Source organism: Artibeus jamaicensis, unplaced genomic scaffold (genome assembly GCF_021234435.1).
Source record: "Artibeus jamaicensis isolate MK-2021 breed Jamaican fruit bat unplaced genomic scaffold, CSHL_Jam_final contig_3174, whole genome shotgun sequence".
Taxonomy (NCBI): Eukaryota; Metazoa; Chordata; class Mammalia; order Chiroptera; family Phyllostomidae; genus Artibeus; species Artibeus jamaicensis.
In genome coordinates this window covers 3,339,880-3,362,553 of record NW_026521738.1, presented here as the reverse complement: position 1 = coordinate 3,362,553, position 22,674 = coordinate 3,339,880, and positions in this window count along the sequence as shown.

Genomic DNA, 22,674 nt, shown 5'->3' with positions numbered 1-22,674 from the left:
AATCTGTAGATGGCTGTTGCTATTGCCCTACCTGAGACCACTTAGCAAGAGGTAATGGGGCTCCTGGCTCACTGTTGCTTGTTTGAAAGGATTTAGGAAGTTGTGAAGCAGGAGCCAAGACCAGCTTTTCATATGGAAAAGCCACTGTTAACAGGTTGGGTGGGCCCACAGGATGTGTGGTGCCGAGCCTCAGGGAATCACCAGGAGGGGCAAACAGTTTTAGCCAGGTGGTGTCTCAGACATGGCACCGGTCAGCCAGCTCTGTGGCTCTATTGTGGGATGGTTCAGAAGAGGAACAATGGCGCCTGCTCACTTTTCTCTCTCAGAGAAAGCTGTCCTCCAGCTCTTACCTTGTTACCAGACCCTTCAGTTCCTCCCTGTATGCTTGTGGTGCCTTTCAAGCTGCTTACCCTGGTGCTGGAGCTCACTGAGTAAGTCCATGGGGGTTTTAAGAGGCATCTTAATTTGTATTCTTTTGACACAGATATACTTTTTTTGCATTAAAACATAGAAGCCATAGCTGGTGTGGCTCAGTGGATTGAGCGCTGACCTGAGAACTAAAGGGTCATCAGTTCAATTCCCAGTCAGGGCACACTGAATTTACTTAGGTTGAATTTACTGGGGATCTGGGTTGTGGGCCAGGTCCCCAGTAGGGGGTATGCAAGAGGCAACCACACATTGATGTTTCTCTCCCTCTCTTTCTCCCTCCCTTCCCCTCTATCTAAAATAAATAAATAAAATCTTTTTTAAAAACAGAAATATTCTTTACTTCCACACATACACAAAATACTTCCACACACGAAAATATCTTTTTTCTTTAAAAAAAAATGAGCATGACTGGTGTGGCTCAGTTGGTTGGGCATCGTCTTGCAAAGCAAAAGACCACTGGCTTAATTCCTGGTCAGGGCACGTGTCTGGGTGGTGGGTGAGGCCCTGAGCCAGAGTACCTACAAGCGGCAACTTCTCTCTCAAATTGATGTTTTTTTCTCTTTCTTTCTCCCTGCCATTCTGAGAAGTATTTTTCTCAGTGTTTTGAGATCTTGCTTCCAGTCACATCCTCTGTTTGCCTCAAATACATTTTTATAAAATTTTTCTACAAGTTTGGACATTCTTACATGAACAGACCTGATTGAAATGTTAACTTCCTGGCCAGAATTCACTGCTTCTCCTCTGTGATTCTACATCACACTATTCCCATGACAGTGTACAATGGTTCACTATGTATGAAGCTGTATCTCCAAAGAGAATACAGGACTGAGGCCTACTTATTTTGATGCTCTTCAAGTGCAAGACAGTGTTTTTAAGCAAATATTATATCAATATCATTATGAAAACGGTCTCAGAAACCCTGTGAGACCACCCTTTGTGAACCACTCCATCTAGTTATGGGATAAGTAAACAGGAATGGTTTACTGACACGAAATGTCCAGATACCTCCTTCCCCAGGACAGTCTCCAACCTTGTTGAAGACAGATTACTTTGTCAGCTCCACAGCAGGTCAAGAGTCTCTGGCCTCCAGGTTGCCAACAGAAGGCAAGGATAAGGCACTGGCAGAAGATAAGGAGGTTAAGTGAAAGCCTATGTATTTAATGGTAGGACCCTCAGTCCCTGTGCAGAAAAGAATTCATATAAGCAGGCCTGAGACTCCTATCCTTTGAAAGGTCCACTTGCAAGTTTAGCTCTTGGCTATTGCCTGTTAACTTTGACTTCAGGACGGTTCCCACCATTCCCTAACTCACAACAGCGGTTTGACATAGTTTGCACAAACAGTGTGGATTGTGCTGAACACTTGCTTTACTTGTGGGAGTCTGGTATATGGTAAGCAGAGGGTGCCTATGTGAGCAATTTCCAATAAAAACCTTGGGCACTGAATCTCTAATGAACTGCCTTAGCACACAACTTCACACATGTCACAATCAAAAGCTGGAGGATTTCAGTGCATCCTGTGTGACTCTACAGAGAACACTTGGAAATTTGTATCTGGTTTCCTTTGGACTTTGCCCCTTCTGCTGATTTTGCTTTGTAGCATTTCACCGTAATAAATCATAGCTGTGAGTACGACTATATGCTGAGTCTGGTGAGTCCTCCTAGTAAAATCACTCAACCTGAGGGTAGTCTTGGGGACTCTCAACATATTCTATTTCACTGGCTCTGCTGCCAGAATGTCAACACCCAGGATTACATCCCACACCGCAAAGGACTGGAGGCTTCTCCCTGAATATATTAAAAAGCTAGAGAGAAAACAGAACTGCAAAAGATAGAAACAAAAAAAAACAAAAGGAAAGTTGACAAATACAACTAAAATTAATATCTTTAAAAATATAAGAACATACATTGCATTTATAAAATAAGAGGGTGCTATGAAAAGAAGCAATAAGAGAATAAGAGTTCTATAAAATTATGATAATAAAAATATGATAATCTATGATTTTTTAGATTATCATAATCTAAAAATATTATAATCAAAATAAATTCAGAACAGAAGCGCTAGAAGTTAGAGTTGAAAAACTTGCCCAGAGAAGTTGTGAAAAAAAGAGATAAAGAGATATAAAACAAGAGAGAAGACAAGAAAATTAAAGGATTGATCCAGAAGATCCAAAATCCAACTGAAGAAAAAGAAAGAACAGAATAAATTGGAAAAAAGAAAATATTAAAGTAAATTTCACCATATAGGGAAAAAAGAGGCCTCAGGTTGAAAGAAGCCAAAAAGCTTGCCAAGTGTAGATAGAGCACAGTGAACTAAAAAAACAAGCACATTAAGTTTATATAATAATAAAATTTCAGAATACCATTGAGAAGATTCTAAATGCTTTCTGAAAGAAAAAACAACCCCATAAGCAAAGGCATATGAAACTTAATAATATTGTTTCTTAACAGAAATACTGACACAGACACACTAAAATTACATCTTTTAAAAATTCTGGGGAAAAACCTAGACTTCTATACTCAGGCAAACTAAAATTCAAGTATAAGAGTAAAGAGATTTCTGAGACATGCAAGAACTTAGAAATTTTATCTTTCCTTAGAAATTAATTGGACTAAGTGCTTCACCAATATGACTGAGTAAACTGTCAACCAATGGGCTAGGCCAATTCAATGCCAAAAGGAATCCCCAATTTGGAGTGTGGTGAAGGAGACTTTATTCCACCCAAAGACCTCAATTGCCATACAGCACAACTGTGAAAACAGCACGGTTATAAAGAGGCCCTGAGTGGTCTGTCCTCATGCAAATAAGGACTCCAAATTCTCAAAGGTTGATTGGTCCAAAAAGCACTATTCTGATTGGTCATAATGGAGCCATTATGATTGGTTGGTGAAGGTGCACATTGGTATATAGCTACATAGCTCCAATTGAATGGGAAAAGCCTCAGTACTATTGGTTTAAATACAATCCCAGGAACTGCTTTATAAGGGCTGGCTTAGATGTCAGGAACAGTGCAGACAAGCAATTCAGTGGGAGAAGCAGACTTCTTGAAGTGCAGTTAGCATGAAAGGCCCCTCTTTTAAAATGGTTACTAAGCTCTGCTTTTAAATTTGAGTCCAGTTAGCCACCAGGAACCCTCCTTGATAGGTATCTTCTTTCTCAAGGTCTATAAAACCAAACCAGGATCTACCTAACAGGATCCAAACCAAGACTCAGTTGAAAGTCCTAGGAAAATAGCTATGCACAAAATTAAAGAAATTTCATTTCACAGAGTATTTCTTTTTCTGATTATTTCTTTCCATAGTATCCAATTCTTATTTTGTGGGTTTAATCTCTTTTTATCTCGTTATAGATATTAATCTTTAGATCAGTGTAACTCTAGAAAACACAGATTAGAGTATGAAAAATCATATCTACAGGAACAGGGTCTTAAGAAAAAAAAGAACTTGATAAATTCATGTATTTGAGCATTTAACAGCATTTGAACTTTGGAAGAAATGAACCATATACTGATAGAAAATTAGGAAAATAAAAGAAACAACCTTAGTTTATCACTTGGCTCAAAGGGCAATCATATTTACCTAGTTATTAAATCATTAAAGTCAAAAAGTAGTTATATAAAGTTTACTTTTTTAGAAAAACAGAGATAAATACTAGGAAAAAAAGGTAAAAGAGTTGAAAGTAGTTGCTTCCAAGGAGAGAAACAGGACAAAAGAGGAATGAGCATGTCTCACATTTTTGGTAAATTTTTTAAGAACTGCTTTATGTTTTTCAATGGCATGTATTACTATTTAGATTTTAAAGTAAAATTTTAAGAAGACAATTGAGTGACTAGTTAAACTAGAAGGTTTTACTTCTCCTTACTGTTCAAATACTCCAAGTCATTTCCTCTTCACTCAGCAAGAGAGCTTTGTACTCAACACCCCAACCACAAAGAAAACTCTCCTTTTAATCATCTCTTTGGTGTTTTGATCAAGTGTTCTATCTTCTGTTTATATTCTCTTTCTATGCTAATCACTTTTCAGGGAAAAAAACCTTCTATTGAAGATGCTCTCTATATACTGATATGAAAAAAATCTCTACAATACACTGTCACACAGAAAAAGCAGTGGAAGAAAACTGCAAATACAGCCAAGAAGGGAAAAATGTAAATCCGTTTTGGCTCAGATATGTGTAAAATATCTCTAGAAGGATCAGCAATAAACCAGTAATAATGATTACCCAGGACTGTCAAATGACACCAATTTGAGGAGATGAGGAACAGAAGGAAGAGGAAGATTTTCTATTGTGTACTTTTTTCCTTCTTCACCTTTAACACTGTGAAATTATTACCCACTCAAAAAAGTTTTTTTTAAAGATTTTATTTATTTATCTTTAGAGGGGAAGGAGAGAGGGAGAGAAACATCAATGTATGGTTGCCTCTAGTACATCCCCTGCAGGGAACCTGCCTGCAACCCAGGCATGTGCCCTGACTGGGAATTAAACTGCGATCCTCTGGTTCACAGGCCCGTGCTCAATCCACTGAGCTACACCAGCCAGGCAAAAAAGTTTTTTTTTTAAATTTTAAGTCATACTTCTTCATCTTAGTACAAAATTAAAATACCATTTTCAAAACTTGGAGAAATAATGAAAATAAACAATAACCCCAAATCTCATCTCTGCAGAGATTACTGTATTTATTTTTATTTTTTTATCCTCACCCAAGGAAATTTTTTTCATTGCTTTCAGAGAGAAAGGGAGAGAGAGAGAGAGAGAAACAATGATGTGAGAGAGAAACATTGATTGGCTTTCTTCTCCTACAGGCCCTCACTGGGGATCGAACCCACAACCTGAGTTTGTGTCCTGATGGGGAATCAAACCCACAACCCTTCAGTCTGTGGGCTGATGTTCCAACCAACCAAGCCACACTTCCAGGGCAAGATAACTACTTTTAACATTTTGCTATACCTACAGTGCAATCATACCACACATATTGAACGTGCACTCTTACATGTCAATTTGAGAACCAAGCTGTCAGTCTTTTAATCTTCACAACAATAAACATATTAACCTATATTAAGATTATAAGGCTCAAATAAACTAGAAAGCAGTCAGCCTTGGAGATAAACAGGGACATTAAAAATCCTCCACTCATCTGTAGGATTTGAGGATTACTTCAAAAGCAGAATGGTTTCGATGCCTAGATATAGACTTCTGGCCAAGATGGAGGCATAGGTAGACACACTGTGCCTCCTCGAACAACCAAAATAGGGACAACAACAATTCAGAAACAAAGTAACAACCAAAACTGAAAGAAAATTGAACTATATGGAAGTCCTACAACCAAGGAGTTAAAATAGACACATTCATCCAGACAGGAAGGCAGGCGGAGTCCGGCAGCCAAACGAAGATGGGTTGCGGCACAGGAAGCAGTGACACTGGGCGCACAAGGCACCCCGGGCATACAAGGTGGCAACAGGCAGACACATCGAGGCGGCGATTGAAAAGCGGGGCACCATGCACAAGGTGGCTGGCTGACCGAGCAGCAGTCCCACATTCACACACAGATAACTGGGGAGCAAGACAGATCGCGTAACCCAGGGTCCTAGAGGTGGGAAATAAAGCCTCAAAACACCAATTGAAAACACTTGTGGGGGTGGAGGCGCAGGGAGAGACTCCAACCCTCACAGGAAAGTTTGTTGGAGAGACCCACAGAGTCCTAGAATGCACACAAGCCCACCCACATGAGAATGAGCACCAGAAAGTTCCATTTTGCTTGGGGGAAGCAGAGGAAGAGATGGAGGTGCAACAGAGAGCTCAGCAAAATGCCATTTTTTCCCCTCTTGGACCCTGCCTCCACATACAGGGTCACAACCCAGCAACTTGGGTTGTCCTGCCCTGGTGAACACCTAAGGCTCCACCCCTCATACCTAAAAGGCATGACCAGACCAAAACATTATGGCTCAAGCAGAAAAACAGCTCAAAGCCCCAGAGCCAATACTTCTAAGTGACCAAGAAACAGCCAACCTATCAGATGCACAGTTCAAAACACTGGTGATCAGGATGCTCACAGAACTGGTTGATTTAAGTCACAAATTAGATGAACAAATGAAGGCTAAACTAAGTGAAATGAAGGGAAATGCACAGGGAACAAATAGTGATGGAAAGGAAACTGAGACTCAAATCAAGAGAGTGGACCGGAAGGAAGAAAGAAACATTCAACCAGAACAAAATGAAGAAACAAGAATTCAAAAAAATGAGGAGAGGCTTAGGAACCTCCAGGACATCTTTAAATGTTCCAACATCTGAATTATAGGGGTACCAGAAGGGGAAGAGGAACAGCCTCAAGTGGAAAACTTATTTGAACAAATAATAAAGGAAAACTTCCCCAATCTGGCCAAGGAAATAGACTTCCAGGAATTCCAGGAAGCTCAGAGAGTCCCAAAGAACTTGGACCCAAGAAGGAACACACCAAGGCACATCACCATTACATTAGCCAAGATTAAAATGAAGGAGAGAATCCTAGAAGCAGCAAGAGATAAGGGGACAGTCACCTACATAGGAGTTCCCATCAGACTGTCAGCTGATTTCTCAAAAGAGACCTTACAGGCAAGAAGGGGCTAGAAAGAAGTATTCCCAGTCATGAAATGCAAGGACCTACACCCAAGATTGCTCTATCCAGCAAAGCTTTCATTTAGAATGGAAGGGCAGATAAAATGCTTCTCAGATACGGTCAAGTTCAAGGAGTTCATCATCATCCAGCCCTTATTATATGAAATGTTAAAGGGACTTATCTAAGAAAAAGAAAATAAAAAACATGTATAGTAAAAGGACAGCAAACTCACAATTACTAACAACCACACCTAAAATAAAAACAAACTAAGCAAACAACTAGAACAGGAACAGAACCACAGAAATGGAGATCACGTGGAGGGTTAGCAACAGGGGAGTGGGAGAAGGAGAAGGGGGGAGAAGGTACAGAAAATAAGTAGCATAGATGGCAGGCAGAAAATAGACAGGGGGAAGGCAAGAATAGTATGGGAAATATAAAAGCTAAAGAACTTAAGACACATGGACATGAACTAAAGGGGGGAATGTGGGAAGGAAAGGGTGTGCAGGTTGGAGGGGAATGAAGGGGGGGAAAATGGGACAACCTTGATAACATAATCAATAAAATATATTAAAAACAAAAGAAAAAATCTTAAGAAAAAAGAAAAAAGTTTATGACCCCCCAAATTAGTGGCCAATAATGTCATAGGATAAATTTCTAGGAGTGGAGTGACTGAGGGACAAAAAAACCCCCACCCTTTTATATATATATTAAAAAAAAGCATACATATGTGGCTATAACCTTTTTTTTCTTCTTTCAACGTAGCTCAAAGGGTTTTAAACTTTACTATGCAGAAGAATTTCCCTCAAAGTGTTGAGGCTGAATATTAGATCAAGTATAATCTTTACTTCAGAATCCCTTTATACTTCTTTTAATCAAAATGGAAAAATATTCATACTTTTAAAGAATTTATTATTTTTACCCTGATATTGTATTATGACCATCTTTTGATTTTTGTCAGCTTTTTTCTACAACATGATTTCTACAACAGCGTAAGTTTACATTGTATTACTAAATAGATTAATATATAAATGTATTATAAGATGAATTATAGCGTATGTTCTAGGATTTAATTTATTATATCAACTTTACCATTTTTCTATCTTGGGACATTGTTTTCAAAGTTTCATTCATCATAAATAACATTAAAACAAACATCCCAGTAACTAACCCTATGCACGTATCAATTATTATTTCACTAGAATAAATTCCTAGAAGTGAAACTGCTGGGTAAAAATGTATCTAACCATTCAAGAATTCTAATGAGTATGGGCAAAATGCCCTCCAAAGACTGAATTAAGTGTAAATGAGGAAGTAAATATAAGGAGGAAGTACTTAGAGGATGCTTGACTGATTCAATGTGAGTCTTCAGATACCCCAGTGAATCCCTGATTCTCAAAATGCAAAATTTTGCACATGTAACATGGCAAAGTCAGAAAAGAGGGTAATGAACTTAGATATCTATCAAAACAACTTCAAGACAAATGTAGAGGTTTCAGAGAAAGGAAAGAGCTCTTTCAGCACTGTCTCTCAGTGTCACTGAGAGACAACAGACCCAAGTTCTCAAAGCCTTCCAACTTAATGTCATTAAAAAATCATAGTATTTAATGTTAACATTTACAATAGTCAAAATTATTAAAGCATTTTATCATCACATCCCTTTCGTGGAGGAGAAAATGCCATAACAGGCTTTACTAGTGCTAAGGTTTCAATGAAGAAAACTAAAAAACTTAATACAACCTATGAGCCTCCTCCCACTCTTGGAAACTGTACATCACCACTACTAACGCCATTCCAGATTTGGAATCTGAAAAGGTAGTTGTAGGTAAAAAGCACGCCTAAGTATATTGGGGAAAAAACAATCTTTAAAAACTGATGATTCAAACCATATACTTTTAAATTTTTCTGTATTTTTCAAAATGTATTTAATAAAAAAGTTATTACCATAAAATAGGAAAGCTCAAGATGTATTATTTGAGAAACAGAAGTGTCCATATTACATTCAAAAACTATTTTGAGATCAGATACAGCACAATATACAATTCTAAAAATCATAATGAACAAAATGTAACATTTTACAAAAAAGAGCAATCCCCCACAAATTCTTTAAACTATTCTATTCTCATAAATAAGTACTAAGTAAGTTTTCTTGGCCACCACAGAGGCAAAAGGAAAAGAACTGCTATATTTTATAGCTTCTTCTCCTACCCCCCACCCCATAAAACACACTTGAAGTTCGAATAAGAGTCACTAAGAATCCTGACAGACAAGGACAGCAAAACACTACCGAAGTTCTGTAAGCTTATGCAAAAATATATTTATAGGAAAGATAAGTTAAGGGTGTTTTTTGACTTTACAAGAGAATTCACAGCAGCATTAGCAATTTTAAAGGATGCATTTATGGTACTTACACTTTTCCCAACTACTGAATTAAAGGGTGACATTTCTATTTTCCAACCCCCTGATAAGAACAATTACAGTATTCTACAGTCTCCACTATGCCCTCATTTATTTAAAAAAAAAAACAACACATAATCTTCTGATCCTCAGAAGGTGGCACACTAAATTCCAGCACCTTTTTCTCAGGGCAGCAAATCTCCTTTACTAAACCTCACTGGGATAAGAAATTGGCACTCCTTTGAGAAAGAGGAAGGGAGAGAGAAATAAACATCTGATCTATTGTTCCACTTATTTATACATTCACTGGTTCTTTCTTGTATGTGCCCCGACTTGGGATAGAACTCTCAACCTTGGCATATCCGGATTATGCTCTAACCAATGGAGCCAGGACCAAAGGCACTGCTCTTTGATACAAACTAACCCACGGAAACTTGGGAAAGGGCAAAGCTGGCTGAATCAACGTCGCCAGAACATGGACCTGGAAACTAGCACCAAGAAGCATAACAACACTAGAGCGTTCTGTTCCGCAAAATGTCTATCATTCTCTTCACTCCCATCTACTCGTTAAAAAAAAAGCCACAAAAACTGGGAGAGGACAGTACAGTGCTGGTACTGGGTTGAGAGAGCAATTCACTTAAACTCTAAGTGCCTGTTCAGCCTGCTCCAGCGAAAGGACCCAGGCCACAGGGCTGAAAAGAAAGAGTTGTTGCTACCACAAAGAGCCCGCCAGGCTGAAACGTGAGCAGTGTGTTAAGTACGCAGCTCAGTTTCCTGGTGACTCTCGGAACACGCAAATCTCTGAAATGAACTTGGGACAGTCCCCAGTCTGCAGGCCCAGCGGGGATCCAAAGAATGGCCGATTCTCCCTCTGCAGTCCAGCGGGATGCGGGTGGGGGCGAGGGCGCACTCGCCATTTACACCATTCCAAAATCCGGAACCTGGGTATGCAGTTGTGAAAACAAGCCTAAGTAAAAGGGGTGTTGCGGGGAGTACGGGGAATCCCTCAAAACTGATGACTCAAGGCACTATGCATAGCTTCTTTTATTTTTCTGTTCTTTGAGAAATTCCTTTGATGAAAAATCCATTACTCTTAAAATAATAAAGCTCAAAACTTGTTTAGGAAACAAACGTGTCAATGTTGCGGGCACAAATGAAGACCGTAACATCAAAATAATTTTTGGATGAGATACAGCATATTATGCAATTCTACAATGTTATTTTTTTAAAAAGAGCAATCTTTAAAAAGAGCTCGTGTTCGTCGGAGCTCACTGACTTAGAAGAGAACACGAGGCCACTGGACGACCTTTCATCACCCCCAAGCCACGTCCCAAAACCCCCGCAGTATAAACGACGGTTCACTCAGTCCTGGTTTCCCAAGGTCTGTCCGCACCGCGCCGCCTCCGCCGAGCTGTTCGGACCCGAGAAGCGATGCCAGCACTGCGAAGCCGAGCAACAAGTGCCTGTCGGGCGCTAAACTGCGATTCGCTGACCAGCTGGCGCTTTGGCACGCACAGCTTGCTCAGCGCTAAAGACGCGGGAGAGATAATCACGAGGGGCGGGGGTAGTGATGTGAACTTGAACCCCAAGATGCGACGGTGCCCGGGCGCCGAGGCTGCGGCCTGGACCGCCCGGCCTGCCGACCCACCGCCCACTGTCCCCGAGCCCGGGCGGGGCAGGAAGCGCTCACCGTTTCAGCGGGTCAGTAGCCGGCACCAGCGCAGGTGTCCGGGAGACGGAGCTGAGCGACGAGGCCGCGTCTGCCGCCGGGGTTGTGGCCCCGCCCGGAACGCAGTCCCCAGGCATCCCCGGCGGCGCGCGCACCGCACAGGCGCAACTCCCCGCACTCAGTGTAGGTCGTCGCCTCTGGGGCCGCCGGGCTTCGCTCCTCCCGCCCTGCCCACTCCCGCGGGCGGTCAATGGGCGCGGAGCGCGGGAAACCGGAGGCGGGGCGCGAGCTGGTGCCGCGGCACCGGACGCTGCAGGCTCCGCGGTCCTCGCCCGCCAGAGTGAGCAGCCCTAGGTGCCCTGTCGCCGGGCTTGAAAACCGTTTTAAGGTGGGTGAGGAGATGGACGGGGAAGCACATTTTGCAAGTAAAGATCTTGGGAGAGTCTAAAACATTCAGCACAGTTTTGATTTTTCCGCACCCCTCTCTTTTTTGCTTTTTAATACAAATATTTCTCTGTGGCTGATGAAAAAACAAGTAACTAGGGGAGCCCACATAAGGCACATTCCAATATCAAAAGTTCTACGTTCTTGCAACGGGGATGGACGGTTGGGGAGGCGGGGGTGGGGGGTGGGGGGGAGTAGATTTCAGCCAGGGGAGAACTAAAAGGCTTGTTACCCTGGAAATCTGGTTACCATGATTCACAGTAGAGAACAGTACAGACGTCATTTTATATATATATAAATGCTATTGCATTTGATCCAATGCAGTACTGATTATGCTATTGCAGTTGATCCAATTTTCTTCCCCCTTTGTCCCCCTCTGCCTAGTACCCCCATTCCCTCCAGCAATCCTCCCCCCCCTTATTTCATGTCCATGGGCCATGCATATAAGTTCTTTGGTTTCTCCATTTCCTATACTATTCTTAACATCCCCCTGTCTGTTTTGTACCTACCAATTATGCTTCTTAACCCCTGCACCTTTTCCTCCATTCTCCTCCTTCCCCCTCACAGCTGATAACCCTCCAAATAATCTCTATATCTACCATTCTGTTCCTGTTCTGCTTGTTTGCTTAGTTTTGGGTTTTTTAGATTCAATTTTTGATAGTTGTGAATTTGTTGCCATTTTATTGTTCCTAGTTTTGATCTTTTTTTAAAATAAGTAAGTCCCTTTAACATTTTATGTAATAATGGCTGGGTGATGATGAATTCCTTTAGCTTTATCTTGTCTGGGAAGTACTTTATCTGCCCTTTGATTCTAAATGATAGCTTTGCTGGATACAGTATGGCAATGTAGGTTGTGGGTCCTTGCTTTTCATCACTTTGAATACTTCTTGTCAATCTCTTCTTGCCTGCAAAGTTTCTTTTGAGAAATCAGCTGACAGTTTTATGGGGACTTTTTTACAGGTAACTCTGCTTTTCTCTTGTTGCTTTTATGATTCTCTCTATCTTTAACCTTTCACATTTTAATTATGATCTGTCTTGGTGTGGGCCTCTTTGCATCTATCTTGTTTGGGACTCTCTGTGCTTCTTGGACTTGTATGTTTCCTTCACCAAATTAGGGACATTTTCTTTCATTATATTTTCAAATAAGTTTTCAGTTTCTAGCTCTTCCTCTTCTCTTCTGGCAGCCCTGTGAATTGGAAGTCGGTGCATTTGGAGAGGTCCCAGAAGCACCTTATACTACCCTTGGGTTTTCTTTAATTATTTTTTCTTTTTGCTGTTCTGGTTGAATGCGTAGTTCTTCCTTATGTCCCAAATCATTCATTTGAATCCTGGCTTCATCCCCTCCACTATTGGTTCTCTGTAGATTTTTCTTTATTTCACTTAGTGTAACATTCATTTCTTCCTGGATCTTTTTTATGCAGTTGAGGTCCACACTAAGTTTTTTGAGCATCCTTATAACCCGTGTTTTAACTCTGCATCTGATAGATTGCTTATCTCCATTTCATTTAGCTCTTTTTCTGGAGTTTTGATCTGTTCTTTCATTTGGGCCCTGTTTCTCTGTCTCCTCGTTTTGACAGGCTCCCTGTGTTTGTTTCTGTGTATTAGGTAGAGCTGCTTTCACTCTGTGTCTAATGTAGTAGGTGTACTGCAGGGTCCAGTGGCACAACCTCCCTTATCACCCATGCTGGGTACCTGAGCTGTGCCCTTGGTGTGGTCTAAATACACAGAGGTTCTTGTATTTGAACCTTGATTGTTATTGTCAAGTCAGTGAGAAGGATTTACCTAGCACAGTGAGCTAAAAAAACTGGCTGTGACCATTGACCACCACCATCTGCCCTCCAGGTGGGTCAGCTGTGCAGGAGCAGGGTGGTGGTGCTCCCGTGTAGTCTGTAACTGTCCCCTGGGTATGGGTTTTCCTGGGTGGTTCAGGCCAAGCTCAGTCTCCACCTATGTTTTGCCAGTGGCCACCCTGCCTGAACTATAAAACCACCTTAGATGGCTGCTACTTGTGTTAGGCTTGGAAATCCCCAAGCGAAACCATGCCTTCAATCTAGGCCAGCTGCTGCTAGTGCCAGACCTGGGGCTCACTGAGGCTGTTGCTTCTCTGAGAGGATTAAGGAAGTTGTGAAGCATGAGCCAAGATCAGCCATTCATATGGAAAAATAGCTTTGGTGGGCCTGTATGTAATTTGGGTGGGGTAGAGTCTCTGGGGATCTCTGAGGCAGGTCAAATAATGTTAGCTGGGTTGATGGAGTCTCAAGAGATGGCACCAGCTTGCTGGCTCTGTGGGGGTAGAGTTTAGAAAAGGGGCTATGGCCTCTGCTTGCCTTGATGCCAGACATTTCAGTTCCTCCCTATGTACCACTGGTGTCTTTCAAGCTGCTACCCCAGTGCTGGAGTTCAGAAGGAATGAGTCTGAGTAGATGAGTCCATGTGTGTTCTTTAGGAGGAACTGCTTGGGGCTCTAGCAGTTTCTTCCACCAACTGAATATGAACTGGTTTTTGCAGCCAGAAGTTGTGGGGACTTATCTTCCTGGCACTGGAACCTTTGGCTGGGGGGCCTGGTATGAGACGGGGACTCCTTGGTCCTAAGATATCCCCCCTGAATTTTGATCCACCACATGTGGGTAAGAGACCAGCTGTTCTGATTTTGCACTCCTCTTACCAGTCTGAATGGATGTGGTTTCTTTGATTCCTTAGTTGTCAGACTTCCATTCAACTTGATTTCTGATGGTTCTGAGAGATTTTTTTCATGTTTTAGTTGTAATTTCGATATCATTGTGCAAAGAGGCAAGCCACATCTGCCTACACCACCATCGTGACCAGAAGTCTGGAGTCTCTTTTAAAGGGCACAAATCTCATTCATGAGGGCTCTGCCTTTATGATCTAATCACCTCCTAGAGGTCCCACCTCCAAATATAATCACATTTTGGATTAGGTCTCGACATATGAATTTTAGTCTGTAGCAGTCGGCAAGTGTTATGAACTGAATTGTGTCTCCCTGAATTCATGTATGGAAGCCCTACCCTCAATGTGACTGTATTTGGAGACAGGGCTTTTAGAGAAGTAATGAGGTGAAATGAGGTCATAAGGGTGGCACCCTAGTCTAACTGGTATCCTTATTAAAAAAGACACCATGAATATGCACACACATAGAAAAGGTTATGTAAGGGCACAGTGAGACTGTGACCATCTGCAAGCTAAGGAGAGTAACCTCAGAAGAAACCAAACCTGCTGACATATTGAGCTGGGACTTCCACCCTTTACAACTGTGAGGAAATAAACTTCTGTTGTTTAAACCGCCCTGTCTGTTTTGGCAGTCCTAGCAAACCAATGCAGCAAGAATATGGAGAAAACATCCTGGCTCCTGGCTGATGTGTCTCTGTAGTTGGAGCATTGTCCAGTAATGGAAAGGTCACTGGTTCAACTCCTAGTCAGAACACCTGCCCAGGTTGCAGGCTTGACCCCAGTAGGGGCTTGTGCTGAGGAGGCAGTCAGTCAATTGGTGTTTCTCTCTCTCTCTCTCTCTCTCTCTCTCTCTCATCAATGTCTGCTATCTTCTCTCTCTCTCTCTCTTTTCCCCTCTCTCCCTCAAATGAGAATGAAAGCCCTGGCTGGCATGGCTCAGTGGATTGAGCACTGGCTGGTGAACCAAAGGGTTGCTGGTTCAATTCCCAGTCAGGGCACATGCCTGGGTTGTGAGCCAGGTCAGGTCCCCAGTGGGGGGGGGGGGGGGGCATGAGAAGCAAAAGCAACCACACATTGATGTCTCTCTCCCTCTCTTTCTCCTTCCCTTCCCCTCTGTTTAAAATAAATAAATTCTTTTTTTAAATGAGAATGAAATAACCCTTTAAAAAAGAAGAAGAATATGGAGAATTTGAAACCCTCAGACACTGCTGATGAGAATGTATGGTGTGGCCACTTTAGAAAACAATCTGGTAGTCCCTCAATTAAACATAGAGTAACCCTATGATCTCAGCAATTCTACTCCTACATATATACCCCCCAAGCATATGTCCACAGGAAAACTTGTACATGCATTTTATAGCAATATTATTGATGATAGACAACAAATTGAAACAACCCACATGCCTATCAACTGATGGGTGGATAACAAAATGTGATGTATCCATATAATGGAAAATTATTTGGCAATAAAAAAAGTATGAAGGACTAACACATACTATACTGAATGGAAGATTAAAGGCATTATGCTAAGGAAAGAAACCAGTCACTAGGGACCACATTGTATGGTTCTATTTATATGAAATGTCCAAAATAGGCAAATCCATAGAAATGATAAAACAGTAGTGGTTGCCTAGGGGTGAGGGTGGGATGGAAGGATTGGGGGGATTAAAGGCTAGAGGTGCAGGGCTTCTTTTTAGGGTAACGAAATGTTCTTTTTTTTAATGTACTTAAGTGTATTATAATGATGGTTGCACAGCTCTGTGAATATACTAAAATTTATTGAATGGTACACTTTCAATAGATGCATTGTATAGTATGTGAATTATATCTCGGTAAAGGTGTCAAAAAAATTAATACCCAGACTTAACTGGACAAGAGGTCAAAGTATATGACCAAATATTTTACATGTGAAGAAATTCAGAAAAGTAAATCTTGGGGAAATGTTTAGACTTACTGCAAGGCTAAGTAAAAATTACAAAACAGAATATTGGCAGAGCTACGAAAAATGGCTAACTGCATAAGTTGATAAAATTATTTATTGGGATAACTGTTTTTTAAATATTAAGGCAAAATACAAGATCCATGAAATTGTTTGTATCTCTTCCATAATCTGTATTTGGGAATATATTCCCTCAAAATAATCCAACTACGAAAAATCAATTTTCATTAAATGTTTATAGCAGCACTATTCAGAATGCTAAACAAAACAAATCCAGAAATAACTCAAATACCTGACAATTTGGAGGGTGTTTGTTAAAGCAGCAAGCATGGACTAAGTACATACAAAATCATAAGAAAAGTAGAATTCAGATTAGTTTGTAAATCCCGATGGGCACACATCAATAAATGTACATTGTTGAGTATAGTGAAAAAAATTAGTATTAAATGGTACCAGGATTTGTCTTAGAGAAAAAAGAAAAAAGTGTCATTGTTTGGGAAAATACCGGGACAAGCTGTTTCAGGTATGGGGTGAGACTCTGAAAATGTGCATATAAGCAGAAGCTCTAGCAACACGAAAGCTGCTCTGCGTGAAAACGTGGGAGGAATTTCTGTCTGCCCCTGAGAGAGAGGTGAGAAGAGGTGGCCCGATAAAGGAACACGTGGGAGAGAGGACTCAAGAGGAGGAGTTGTCTAGAGCCAAGAGCTGGTGGGAAGTCTTGGGTGATAGATTAGGAAAATGGACTTTTTAAAGAACAGGAGTGTCTAATAGATAAGTTTTAAGGTTTTTTTCCTCAAATCTTAAAATATCACTAAAACTTTGTGTGAATGAGTTTTTGAAAAACTGAGAGGAGGCTGAATTTGAGGCCATTGGAACAGCAAAAAGACCACCCATGGATGCGGGGGCTCAGGGGCAGAGAGGACAAAAGAAAATGAGCCCCTTGAAATTACTGGTAATCTCGGGAAGGGCTCCAAACATCCAAATTGGGTGTGCAGGACAATCTTACCTAGATTATAAAGGCAAGACATTTGCTTTACATAAAGAAGATAATATGAAGTAAATGTAGGTGTTTTAAGTTTGTGAGAGGCTTAAATGTATGAACTTTTCAAAATTCTCATTTGTTCTAACAATATTGATTCCCCATCCACTGACTGAATGGATCCCAGCTAAGCCCCTGCCATGGCAAAATTCAATGGAAGCGGCGTTCAGATACTTACATCCTCAATAATGGCTGGGGGAAATGGGATTGAATATGTAAGATGAAAAAATTATATCCATTCTCTTGTAGCAGTAGGGCTGGAAGGAATATAGATAGGCTGTCCAAATAAGAAAAATTGTTCTAACCCTGGCTGGCTGCTTCAATTGACTGGAGCACTATTCTGTACAACAAAGGGTTGTAGGTTCGGGGGTTCGGTTCCTTGCCAGGGCAATACTGGTCAGGTAGTATATAGGAGGCAACCAATAGATGTCTCTCTCTCTCTCTCTCTCTCTCTCTCTCTCTCTCTCTCTCATCAATAAACATATCCTTGGGTGAGGGGAGAAAGAGTGGGAGGGAATGAGGGAGAGAGAACAAGAAAGAGAGAAAGAAAAAAAGAAAAAGAAGGGAGAGAGAGAAAGAAAGAGCAAGAGAAAGAAACAGAGAGAGAGATTGTTCTATGTTGAAGTGTTGTTAGAGCAAAAATATGAAATGAAATGTTCAAGAAAGCTGGTCTATGAGAAAAGCTCAAAAGAATCACTATGTAAATGATGCTCAGTGACCATTTCGAAGTTCTTATTTCCCCAGCTGCAGAATTCATGACTTCCACCGACTTAGCCAGAGGAAGGTCACTAACCAGCTCTACTTTACAGGTAGCAAGTCTGAGGCACAAGGTCTAGAAGTGATCTTCCCAAGGTTATGGAACAAGCCAGAGGGCAAGCTGAAAATAGAACTGTACCTCACACTCCCATGCAGGCCATATGATAACTTGTGTACGGTCAGCGAAGAGTTGAGGAATGAATGTCCCGGAGAGATTAGCATAGTTTTATGGCTAAAAGAGTCTTGCTCAACCATTGCTAAGGCTACTTGACAACAACAAATGACCTATCTAATCCTATAAACAGTAATATCCTGAGCACTTAAGCAAAAGTTTCAGAAAAAGATTCCTCTTTGACAATTGTCATGCAGCCACCATTTCTGAAATGCTTAAACCACAGAAATTGTCATCTTTGGCTCTCCATTCCAAAGACTATACTTCCAATATCAGTAAGTTTACAGGATCTTGCAGAAGTACCTAAACATTTCAAAAGTGTAGGATTTTCTGGAGACTTGGGCCCTCAGTGATAGATAACTCTCTAAGTTTCCTTACTGAATTAAAGAACTAGAAAATAGAATGGGACAGTCACATAGTTAGAGCTCCAGGGCTTAGCCACTAAATTTATATATGTCTCAAAGTGCCCAGGCCATGGGGGGATTGCTGAGCTAGCTGCTATGTTATATTTGAGCTGCTGTGTTCATATTTTTAGGGAAACAACAAGAGCTAGTACAACCATTAAGTGACCGTTCTCTAGGGTAGATTCTTATCTTGCACTGATCCAGTCACCAGAAAATTAAAAATTTATGTTTTCAGGGGTGTTGCTAATCCCATTCCCACTTTCGAGAAAGGGTTCTTTGTGACGATTGCTGTGTAACGTGGGCCAGCCTTCCTCCAGCCCTCACAGGGAACACCGCAAACAGCCACAGACTGTGGACTTCTTGGCTGCGGCATTCTTCCCCTTCATGAAAAAGGCTGCACAAGTACAGCTTCCGCTCACTCCTCAGACATGCCTTCTACAAGACTCTGACCAAAACAGTAAATTAAAATGTGCGAAAAGTGATAGATCCAGTAATTATTCTCACCTAACTGATAAGAGTGGTGGAAGCCAGACCCCTTTCATCATATAACACCATATCTAACAGTATCTTACAGGGGCCACGTAAAAAGCAGGAGCAAAGCTATTGCCTGGACAAAATGTACATCAAAAGTATCCACCAATGAAATCAGGGTTATTAGAAATATTACCTTTTACATGTAGTATTTTCTTTCTATATTAATACTCCAATTATTGTGAGGTGAAGAAATAACCCAAACATCCAAATTTGCATAAAATGTTTGCTCCTTGAGATTCTGTTAGCATATATATTTTGGCTGCTGCCACTTTTTCCCTTTAAGCAGCACAGTGATATAGATTAGACTTCCTAGGTTAAAGACACATAAATGTATAGGCTAAATACAGTGGGGGTGGGAAGTGGGTTTAGCTTTATTCAGAATGCTTTTTGAGTATTCTTGGCCTTTATGCTATCTAAATTCTGGCAATACACAGGTTTTGTTTCTGCTTACAAAACAGACTGGCTATGTTTCACACAGAGAGAAAAAGAAATTTGAAAAATTCCATAGGGTCCGCAGTGTATCTGGGTTGCCCCTTGGCTCACTTCCACCCTTTCTTCTCAGTTTGACTCATGCTCGGTTTTGTAGTTCTGCTTCATTTTGAACCTTGGCTTAGCAATTTCTGTATTCACAGTTCCCACATATGGACTATTTTCATTGATTCAGGTATTTGTCCATCCATCTACTCACCAACACTTTTGCCTTGATGAGGGGTGTCAGTACCCCCTACCCTTAATGAGGCTGCAGTAGAATAAAGGAGATAGTAACAGTGACAAATACAATGTAAGAATATATGAAATAAGTGCTAGAGGTAAGCTTTGTGGTCAGGAAGACTAGAGTTCAAATCCAACTCTGCCATTTCCTGAGTGACTTTGGTCAAATTATTGAACCCGACGGAGTTTCATTCTCACCATCTAGGAGAATGAGTGCTGCACTTATCTTTCAAGATGGCCCTCAAGGGTCCTATATTCGTGCCCTTGTATAATTCTCTTGCCTTAAATGTGGGCTAGACCTGGTGACTTGCTTTTAGCAAACAGAATATGCAAAAACTGATGGGATGTCACTTTCATGATTAGGATTCAAAAGGCTGACTTACTGGATTTTCTCTGTTGCCTTCTCAGTTTACAAGCTGTAATGACACCAGCTGCCATGTCAAGAAGCCCCACATGGCAGAGAACTGAAGGAGGCCTCCAGCCAGCAGCCAGTGAGGAACTGAATCCTGCCAGCACCATGTGAGTCAGCCTGGAAGCAGATCCCTTCCCGGGTGAGTTTGCAGTGACCATAGCCCCATCTGATATCTTGACTGCAGTCTGTGAAGCAGGGAACCCAGCTAGGCCAGCCCAGACTCCTGATCCACAGAAACTACGAGATAATAAATGTGGTTTAAAGTTTTGGGAAGAATTGATCACATAGCAACAGATAAATAATACAGTAGGATAACATGATAACACGTTCCTTGCAGAATTATTGTGAAGATGAGAAAACACATTATGCTAAGTGAAATAAGCCAGGCAGTGAAAGACAAATACCATATATGAGCTCATAAGTGGAACCTAATGAACCAATCAAACAAGCAAGCAAAACAGAACCAGAGACACTGAAATTAAGAACAAACTGACAGTAACCAGAGGGAAGGTGGGAGAGGAGAGGATAATTGGGGGGGGGGGGGGGGGGAGAAGGGTTTTCAGGTTCATGTACAAAGGACACATAGACAAAGCCAAAGAGGGATAGGATCAAGGGTGAGGAGTGGGAATGGCTGGGGTGCGGGGAACAAAGTGGGGGGGGGGGGGGGGAATGGAGACAACTATATTTGAACAAAAATAAAAAATAATTTAAAAAAGTAAAAATTTACGGGAATTAGAGTAATGATGATGAGAGGGGGAGGGTGACAACAGGGGATCCCAGCTAAGCTTAAATTAAGATTCAGAATCTGACAGAAATGCTACAATTGTGAAGAAGACATTTTTAGTGTTTGAGCCCCTGAGGGGTACAAGAGAGAGGAAGGTATGGAGAGCAGGGTGCTGCGTTTCTCATTCAGGCCCAGATTCTGTCTCCGATAAAAAGGGGTTTATGAACAAAACTGAAGTAGCAGGGTTGTGAGTCAGCGAAGGCAAATAATGTCTGGGGGCCTTGGTGATAAAGTTTAACAGAGAACTGGGAAGGGGATTGTTCTCCCACTTCTGCTCAAACTGGAGCATGGAGACAGCTATAAAATGAGAACTGGGGGAGGGGGGGACAGTGCAGTTGTTCACCTCAACGATTTCCCTCCTTGGGAATACAGAGAGCAACACCCTTCACAGAGAGGAAGGGTTCTCACAGATGACACTGGCTACAGTGTAGGTCCTGCGGCCTGCTGAGATGTGGCAGATTACCACAATGCCCTGATGCTTCTGCTGAGATTGGCACTACTTATTTCTGGGTTTGTGGTTGACGAATAATAAGGAAAGATTATGGGGAAGCTCCTGAGAAGGGTAACTGAGGACCTACCTTACCATCAGCCAATGACATTTTGCTTGTAGGTGTCATAAAGGATGTGCAGAGTTCTGACAGGCAAAGAAAGGCAAGTGGACATTCTAAACTGAGGAAACAGCACAAGCAAAGGTTGAGAGCTATGAACATAAAAGGGAAACTTTCAGAGAAAAGCAAGTAGTCTTGTGTGACTAGAGAAAGGAGTGCAAGCTGGGTAACATTTTTCAACTCTGATTCTGATTTAGTCCCTACAGCAGGGGTTCTCAGGCATCTTAGTGTCAGTTCCCCTTTACACTTTTTTTTAGTCTTTCTTTTCAAAGAAATCACTTTATTGTTCAATTATTCCCTTTACACTCTTAAAATTTTGGTGACTTCAAAGAGCTTTTGTGGATAATGTGTCTTGAATATTTGTACTATTAGAAATTAAAATGGATAAAATTTTAAAAAATGCTTAGCTTGAAATCATCCAAAATAATAAACATGTTAACACAAACAGCACATTTTTATGAAAATTATATTTTACAAAACAATAAAAAATAAGTAGCATTCTCTTACTTTTTTGAAAATCTTTTCTCTAACATCTGGCTTAATAGAAAACAGCAGGGTTTTACGTGTTTCTGCATCAGTTTGTTGCAGTACCATGCATCCTATCGCCTCTGAAAACTGCATTGCACGCTTGTGAGAGAATGAGGGTGCAAAAGGGAAACCATGTGTTCATGTTATGAAAATAGTTTTGATTCCAGATCCCCTGAGAGAGTTTCGGAGACCCACAGTGTTCCCTGAATCACACTTCAAAAATCTCTGCCCTGGTGCAAGGGCAGTAGATATCACCAAGAGAAAAAGCCAGAATTTACAAATGTAGTAATGATGATAATAGTAATAATAACTTTGATAGGTGACATATATTGCATGCTTATTATGTGCTATTCTAAGCACTCGTGAAAACCTAAGAATTATACTTTCCACTAAGGACAAAGAAGTCAAGTAATTTGCCCAAGTTTACATAGTAAGTGGTTGGGGAAGCTGGGCTACAACCTCAGGCAGCCTGGCTCCGGGAGCCTGTGCTGACCACGTACATCCTGCCTTTCTCAGGGACAAAGGCCTGCAGTATAAATGACAAAGGGTTGAGTCATCCCACTCACCCACACCCCT